The following is an 8946-nucleotide window of genomic DNA, read 5'->3' on the forward strand; positions in this document are numbered from 1 at the left end:
GGCCTTTTCAGCGTTAGGTTGAAGGTGATGGAGGGCGGGTAACTTTTCTATAGTTGAGGATGAGGGTGAGGGAGGGTAGTTAGTTTTCAACGTGAGGGTGAGGATGGTACTTGCGTTGTGAGGGTGAGGGAGGGAAACAGAAAATTAGCACATTTGCCCACCTCTAGTTTCAATGCATAACACAGCATCTTAAAAAGTAAGTGGAACAACATTGCATTTTTACCGCAAGTCTGACAGCACATATCGTAAAATTGGTGCCATCCTCTGAATTCGTTCCAAGTCGATATGCCTTGCAAATGCACTACTAGAATTTGTAAATTGCAATATGTGATGTAAATTAATTGGTATGAATGAATGAATCTGTATCCCATTGAACAATGTAGGAGGGTGTGAAAAAAGCCGCAAAGAGACAGCTTGAGAACCTTCAAGCGCATGACAATATATGACAGCAAGGCAGGGTAGCAAAACACACAAAAATATAGAACAAGAGAGAATAAAGGAATAAATGGACGTCATGTCAACGCACATACGATAAACACTGCAGACACCTTTAAATTGATGAATGCCTAAACTTATAAGGCTCACGTGGCGTATTTATCAATAAGATCCAAGCAATGGCAACAACAACATAAGGTTATAAGTTTGACAAGCACAAAAAGGAAAAAAAGCGCAGGATGTCAGCTTTAAATATATTAATAATGCACTCAGAGTAGGTAGTGTAAGCTAAGTAATTTATCTAATATAATTGGTGCGGCCAAAGCAGATAGTTTATATAGTGAAATATATATACCCAATATATGAAATTTATTTAATGTAAGTGCGGCAAATTATTGTTGAGTGATCGCAAGCCATTTGTGGAACGGCAAGTAGGAACTTTCCAAAGTTCTATTCGCCGTGTCTCGCAGGTGGAAGTACTTCTTTCTAAACTCAGTTTCACTGAACGAGACGTTTCTCTGCTTAATACTTAAAAAATATGTGCATGCTTGCCTATACCTTAACACTACACTAAACCTTAATATGTCATATTCCTTGAACAAATGTGACATAGGCTCGCAGTAAGCGAGGTTTGCAATTACCCATAGAATTCTTCTCTGAGAGAGTTATTAGCTTCATAACATTTGTCTCTGGTGGTGCCCCATACTAAATTATAATAATTTAAATGAGAAGGGAAAATAGATTTGTAAATGTAAATAACTTCATGGGTTGTGGTAGTAAATAGTGATTTCTGTTTAATGTGCCAGTAATATAGCTTAATTTTTGTAGTATGTGATTTGCATGATCTTCCCGCATTAACATCTCAGAAAAGCAAACACCAATAACCTTAACAAATTTAACAATCTCAATTTTTGAAGAACATAAAGTAATATTATATACTGTAGGAATTTGCCTGTTTTCAAGCTCTAAAGATGGCAGCGCTCTGGTTTTATTTGTAATAATATTTAGCTTGTTTATATTAATCTGCAAATATAATTCTTCCATTACCTTATTCGCCTTTAAAAAAGCCGCATCGTAAGGAGCAACTTAATTCGTGAAATATTGTTAGTCAATTATGCATTTCATTGTCGTGGAAGTAATGTCTGCCTCATAGAGTAATTTAGTTCAAGGGTTAGAATTGTGCTATCTGCAACAGGTGATCTTTTAGAGGTTTGGTGAACCTAAAAAAAAATCCCGATATGCAATCATCTCTCTGCGTCCTAGCATAAACGTAACCAACACACCATACATATTCTTGTAAAAGAAAATGCATATGCACATTCATGAAGCTCAACATAAAAGAGTTGTGGTGGGCCAGATCGAAGACAAACATGTGGGTACATTATATATACGTGGAGCCAGTGCAGTGCACAACGCACTGAATGAGCAGTGCTTTAAAAGCTGGCTTGAACCTCTCTATAGACTGTTCTTGCTTGCACCAGCACAAGAATTGTCATATTTTGAAAATAGCTGTGCCTTTGTCCTTTGCGGATGATTGACGTCGTCAGTATGATTAGCAATCTGTGTTATGACAGGTGTATAATGATAGGCGATATGTTCGTTATGATTATTATTATGAACAGCGGCACATACGACACATGCATATCCACTGACCCAAGTTGTCGTGGAAGGTATTCATTGAAGAGCGGCATGCACATAACCAGTGACCCAAGTTGGACTAAAAGAGGTTAGATACAGACGAACATACACACCGCAAACTAAGTGAAATTTCCAAAGAATGCTAATAACATTAAAGAAATGTCCGACGGTTTATGCTACTAAGAATGTGCCTCTCTGCAATGACGAAGTTTCCTTAAATTTTTCTGATGATTGGAACCCGAGTCACAAATGTTCCCGAAGGGCAGAAACCCGATGCTTTAGCAGGATGCACCACAAGTGAACCTGGTATGTGCAGCTTTTCATTGAATGCCTTTCACAACAATGCTTTAGCGAGCTGTGCCATGAATGCACTGGCCATGTGCTGCTCTTCAGTGAACCTCTTGCCAACTTGGGTCACTAAGCATGTGCCACTGGGTGTGCGGCGAGAGAACTATTCTCAGTGTTCGCACGCATCGGCGTGCCACGCTTCTCGTTTCGGAGGCCACCTGTCGACTTCTCGGCAGTGCCATTAGAGGGCGCAGCGTGTCCAGGAAGAAGCGTGAGAGAGGAGACCAGTTGCGACATGACGCATTTCGCAGCAATCGCACGCACCGTCGCGCCATCCATTTCGGAGGCCACGCCCAGGCTTTGCGACGGCGGTGCTAGATGGCACCTAGTGTTCTTAGGGAAGCGTGAAGGAGGAGTACTGCTACACTACACTTCTCACGCATAACTCGATGACGACAGTACGTTACATCACCAGGAGAAAAAGATAATTTATGAGAAAGGCAGAGTGGTCGGCCTGAGCTAGCATGGTCTGGCCTGCAACTCTGCACAGGGGAAAAGGGAAAGGGGACACGAAAGATTAATGAAAGATAATGATGAAGACAGGAAGAAGGGATGCATATACAGTGCAGTCCACTTGTAGTGGTACCACATATAACGATATATCAGTTATAATGATGGGTCAAGGGAACTATCATTTTATGCATTGGGTCTATGGGGGAAAATATATATAACGATATGCGACATTCACCGAATATCGGATATAACGATCAAAATTTTGCCGTCAGGCAGCGTTTGCAATGTAGAGTAATCCTGTCATTTGCGTTGCTTGGTTTCCCTGAAACTAGCAATGCCGAGACGGGGCGATGTTCACCTACGCGAGTTCGTATCTATCGCCGCGCAGCGCGTCCCGCCACGCCCGTACCGCCCACGCACCGGAGAGCATCGTGAATTGGCGCAGCGCACCACAAGATGGCGCCAGCTGCACGTTTTTGCTAGTGTTCCTGTATATGCTATATGCTCCCTGCGGGAGCATATACAGGAACACTAGTTTTTGCGCCTCGCGCCGAGACAGAATGAAAACGAAAAAAAAAGTGGAAAGCAAAGCGGCGCCATACCCTTCCTCAACCATCTGGATGGATGGAGACGGCAGGCCTGCAGCCATTGGACGCCGCCGTGAAGGCTTTATATCGCATGCTGGAGTGGCCAATCCAATGGTCAATGTTAGTCATTAAATGCGAAAACACCCGTGTACTTAGATTTAGGTGCACGTTAAAGAATCCCAGGTGGTCGAAATTTCCGGAGTCCTCCACTACGGCGTGCCTCATAATCAGAAAGTGGTTTTGGCACGTAAAACCCCATAATTTAATTTTAATTTAATCTTAGTCATCGACGCACAGCTCCTGGAACGTATACCGGCATGACCTGAAAATCAGCCTTTTGAAGGCCGTTCGCTTCGTCTGTGGTGCGTGGTATGAAGTGAAGTAGTCCACCATACAAAACTGCTTCAAAAAAGGCGTGCTTTGTGCGCCAGGACGACACTGTGCGCCAGGACGATGTACAGCGCTGCCCCGACACGTGGCGCGCCACTCGCCCCCTGATCATGCCCTGATCGCGTCCGCCTTCATGGCACGTCGCGGCCCGGCTGTCCGTGCCGATCGCGACGTTTGACTCGCGTAGATCGTTTGAGTGGGCGGTGCGAACGGGGTGCGATAGACAAGAACGGCACCGAGAGCGGCGCTGCTGCGCCGGCGTTGAGAGCGCCGCATGCGAAGCAAAATTCTATTAGCGGGTGGTACCCCTCTCCCATCTCTCGTTCGCGCCGCCTTGATTGCCTCCTGCACTGCGCGTGTTTGGGCACGTTTCGTGCCGCGCGCGGTGTGTGCCTACGTGTGTGCGCGTGGACATTTCCTTCGAAGGGCGGGGTACAGTCTGTTTCACATTTAGGGGGGAAACTCGAAGCGCATTACATCGCGATGCGGCGAGCGCTTGAGTCAGGCGGCGGCGGCAGCTCGCGCAGATGCTCGAGGGACGGGATCTTGAACGGCGTCGTCTGCTACGGCGGCGCGCCCTGGCCGCATTGTCGGGAAACATTCTACTGTCAGGTGCAGGGCGCCGATCACATCGTTACTGGGTGAAATGAGCCGGTATTTGCTAAGCGTTGTGCGACGCCCACTGATACGCCTCCTATGCAAGTTCATCGCTGCAGGGCAGTCATAGACGACGTACTGATTCCATACATTCTTGACGGCCCGTTTCTGGAAGGCGATTATATATTCTAACGTGATAGGACGCCGATCCACACTGCTCGATCGTGCTGTGCAAGAACATGCTAGAAGAGCGCACAGTCACTCTCTTGGAGCGGCCGCCTCAATCCCCGGGCGCCAAGATCATTTAAAATGTCTGGGGCTCGTTGAAAGTATCGCTGGCGCAACATCCCCTCTATCAGTCGCCCGAGGATAGGCTTCGATCCACCATCGTCAGCGACTGAGACTTGCTGCGAATGAACACATCCCTGATCAAGTCATTCTACACTTCACTGCCTTCCAGGATGAGCGCTGTCATCGCTGCCGCTGGGGACATGACGAGATACTAACTGAAGTTCCGAGCGTGACGTGTCCAATTCCCCACCGGCGGGCAGGGTCTGTCTGGTGTAGCGAATGATTGTCGAGAAAAATCACTTCCAGCTCATTGTCTGAACCTAAAACTTTCATTTAATCGTGTCCGTTTGTTTCATCGTGTTCGACTCCCATTGTTGAGTGCTTTGTTTTCCTTTCGAGTCAAACAAAGACTGAGCACGTTGCGCGCACATCTTGGTGCGTTTTGTCGCAGCTCATTACGGTAGCACACACAGTGAAGAAATATACTTGCACATGCTCAGTACTCCGGCCTTTCGAAAGAACAAATGAACCATGCTGTCAAACGAAGTTTGTGGAACTCCATTATCGCCAATGAAGGATGAGAGTTTGGCGACGCACAACGTTTAGTAAAGAATATCAGCTCAGTTCCCGCAGTACCGATGAAATCGGTGCACTGCCGTACCACGCTTCCCGAAAATGCGGCCAGCGCGCGCCGCCTTAGCAGACGACGCAGATTACGACACCGCCCCTCAAGTGTGTGCGCCTGCTCGAGCTGCTGCCGCCGCACGACTCCATTGCTTGCCGCATCGCGATGCAATACGTTCTGAGTTTTCCCCTTAGTGTGAAACAAACTGCACACGCTATATTTGCCTTTAAGAATTAAGGTCGGTACGCTTGACGATTATTTTATGGCTGCAATGCGGCGAAAGGGCAGCGTCTGCTTAACCATGTAAGTGACGCTGAGCAGGTAATTGGAAACAACATCGTGTGTGCCGCCGGAAAAATCGTCAGCACATACGATGCGGCACATACATACGGCACCTACGAGCTAAAGTCATTTTTGCAGTTTCTCACATTATGTTTGCTACAAATCCGTGTTGTCTCTGATGGCGACAACGGACTTCTATCGACACTGTGCAGAAATAAACAAGATATATCGCTGCATAGCACAAGTACGACATGCGCACACAACTTTAACTAGTACGTCCCCTACAATATGGAATAGAGGCAGCAATGTAGACAGCTTGGCCATTTTTTAACAGTACTCAAGAGACGGAAGTTGAAAGTATTATTAATCATTCCTGCTTCAGCAATGCCGGCGTGACCAAGACGCGGGTGTGTATCGACCAGTAACCCGATTGATCGGTGCAGTGGTTAAGCGGGAATGAACTACGGTCATGTTCAATGCATCATGCACATATTCAATTTCTCGGCACGCGTGAACTTCGGCCACTGCTAGCGCATACAACAGACGTGGTTTCCATTCTTGGGCAGCGCACACACAAGCGAAACACGAGAAAGTAGACAGGACAAGCGCTCGTTGAACTTAAAGTTTTTATTTGAATAAAAGGATTATGTACCGAGTAATTATTAAATTCATGCGGGTTACATATAGAAACCGTCATACACTCAGGAGTGATCATTGAACGAGCTCGCTTCGTTTGCGAGTTGTTTACTTCGCTCGGCGCACCGCAGTAATCCATGTCTGTCGTCTGCTTCTTTCGTACCATTTTCTTGTGAATCGGCAGAATTTCACTGGTGGCATCAACTATTTCATGTTTACACTGCTGTCGTGACAGTTAACAACACAATAATAATTTCCGGTCATCCGAAGAGGCGCCGTTGCAAACAAGAGACGTTGCGCGCGCAGCGCGAACTGAACGCGACCGCGAAGGGAAGCGGCGACGGAAACCTACACCCGTTGGAGATGAAATCGCTCCGCCAGGGGAGAAACGAGCGCTGGCGTCTAGGATGAAACTTGGCGTGCGGTCGTCTATAACGCTATCGCGTTCCACTCTTGAAGGCGAAGCTTAAGAGGAAGCTTTAGCTCGGGCCCAACTCCGACGCGGCCTATTCAAATACATGTAAAAACGCAAAAACGGTTTTATGAGATAACCCCTGGACCGATTTTGATGAAATTTGTTGCATTTGAGAGAGTAAGATAAATTCTAGTGACTGTTGGAAGCAGAATTTCGATTTAGGGCTTGAATTTTGTAAGAAAGATTTTCAAAAATTCAGAAGTTTGAAAAAAATAGAAGCACGAAGTTTACAAATTTATAGCTCTGCATCAAGAACAGATATCGCGGTTCTGTACACGGCATCCATTAGATCATTCAAAGCAGACAAATATTATATGTCATTTTACATCTTACGTGAATTTGTTACATTGTTTACGAGGGTTCTGCAAAAGTTGTAATTACATATTATTACATTTTTGAGGTTCATGTGTAACATATCAATTTGGTCCGCTTTGGATGTGCTATCAGATTCAATTAACAGAATTGGGATATCATTTTTTCTTGTTGAGTTACAGAGTTGTAAACTTGATAGTTTCGTTTTCTGAAAGTTTGCAATTTTTGTCAATTTTTTATAAAATATTGACGGCCTAACTCAAAAATTCGAAACCAACAGTCACTAGATTTTAAGTTTTTCTTTTAAATGCAGCAAACCCAGTCAAATTTAGTGCAGTGGTTGCCGAGAAAAACGAATTCTCCTTTTACATGTATTTAGATAGGAGCACCCGAGCTAAAGCTTCCTCTTAAGCGTCCTCCAATGTTTGTGTTTCACGGCCTACTTTCTACAATATCTATTCTTTAGTGCAAGTGGCGAATTCGGCTTCGGACTTACAAAGATACGCTCGGCGTTTTTTTTTTTTACAGCAGTCCAGATATAGCGATCATTGGTTATAATGATCACATTCGTATTTCTCGATATCGTTATAGTGGACTGCACTGTATGCACTAACGCAGTGGTTTCCTTAAAGCCATGCGTCTAGTCCGGTGATCTTCAAGTAGTCCAGAGCAGCCCATGTAGCTATTGTCGCTCTATATGGTCACACATTGGGGACGAAATAGTATTTTCAGACAATGTTTAACCTGCCAATGCCTGCTAATGCAGAAGCTAGCGTCTTCCGCTGTACATTGGGGACGAAATATTTTTAGACAATGTTTACCTGCTAATGCCTACTAATGCAGAAGCTAGCGTCCTCCGCTGTGATGCATAGAGAGGGCAGTCGCAAAACAGATGGGGGAAAGTCTCAGACACTTGGCAGCGTTCACAGTTCTGACTGTCCGCATCGCCGATAAGATGTGCATCAACGTTACTATGATTGATGTGCATAGCGTCGAGTGAAAGCGACCGCCAGGCGAGTTCGGTGAAGCATGCTTGCTTGGCATCGCTTGACTTTTCCCAGTAGGTGAAAAGTCCTGCCAGAGTCTATATTGCCCGCAGGCGTCTGTACCGATGGTCTGGTAGAGCCCAGTAATCTGCTGTGCAATCTCGCATGAGCGCAGTCAACAAAGAGCTTACATCACTTCGTAAGTATGAAATCTTTACGTCGACGGCTTTAGAAACAGCTGTTTTTGTTTCCGCGGCTAACTGGTTGCCGGCCAAGCCACAAACTATTGGAAGCTAACTGAGTGTCCGTTCCTCTGAGCAAGATTAAATATGTGTAGGCCGTTTAATGCTATCATATAATACTGAGCTCTCCTTGAGAGAGAGTCGATGGCCTGCAGTGCTGATTTTGCGTCAGAAAGTATAGTCCATGTACGTGGTGTCAGGTAGGAAACGAAACGGACACCTTCCCGCATCGGCGGGATGTGTGCTCAGCTGAGGGATCACAAAGGCCATGGTCGAGGGGCATGAAGTAACGGATCCGTCTGTGTATATATGTGCACAGAGCCATGGTATAGCCGGATCAAGGTGAGTTGTTTACGGCCAGCGGAAGGGACACAAGACTTCTTCGAAATCCCAGGTATGCGATGGTGCACCACTGATCTATGCAGTGTCCACGGTGGAACTTCAGAGTTGACGGTAGGTGCGAAGTCTGAGAGGATGATATGCTTGTGAGTAGTGAGATATCTTGAATAGGTGCAGCTTGGTCCGTTCCCTTGAACTGAAGACAAGAGATGGTGCGTGTGTCGAGTCAGCAGTCGGAGGTGAACTCGAAGTGGCTCACAAGACATGTAGACTTCAACTGGATAGGTCCGTGATTTCTCTATGGTGCCGG

This window comes from Dermacentor albipictus, chromosome 1 (assembly GCF_038994185.2).
Source record: "Dermacentor albipictus isolate Rhodes 1998 colony chromosome 1, USDA_Dalb.pri_finalv2, whole genome shotgun sequence".
NCBI lineage: Eukaryota > Metazoa > Arthropoda > Arachnida > Ixodida > Ixodidae > Dermacentor > Dermacentor albipictus.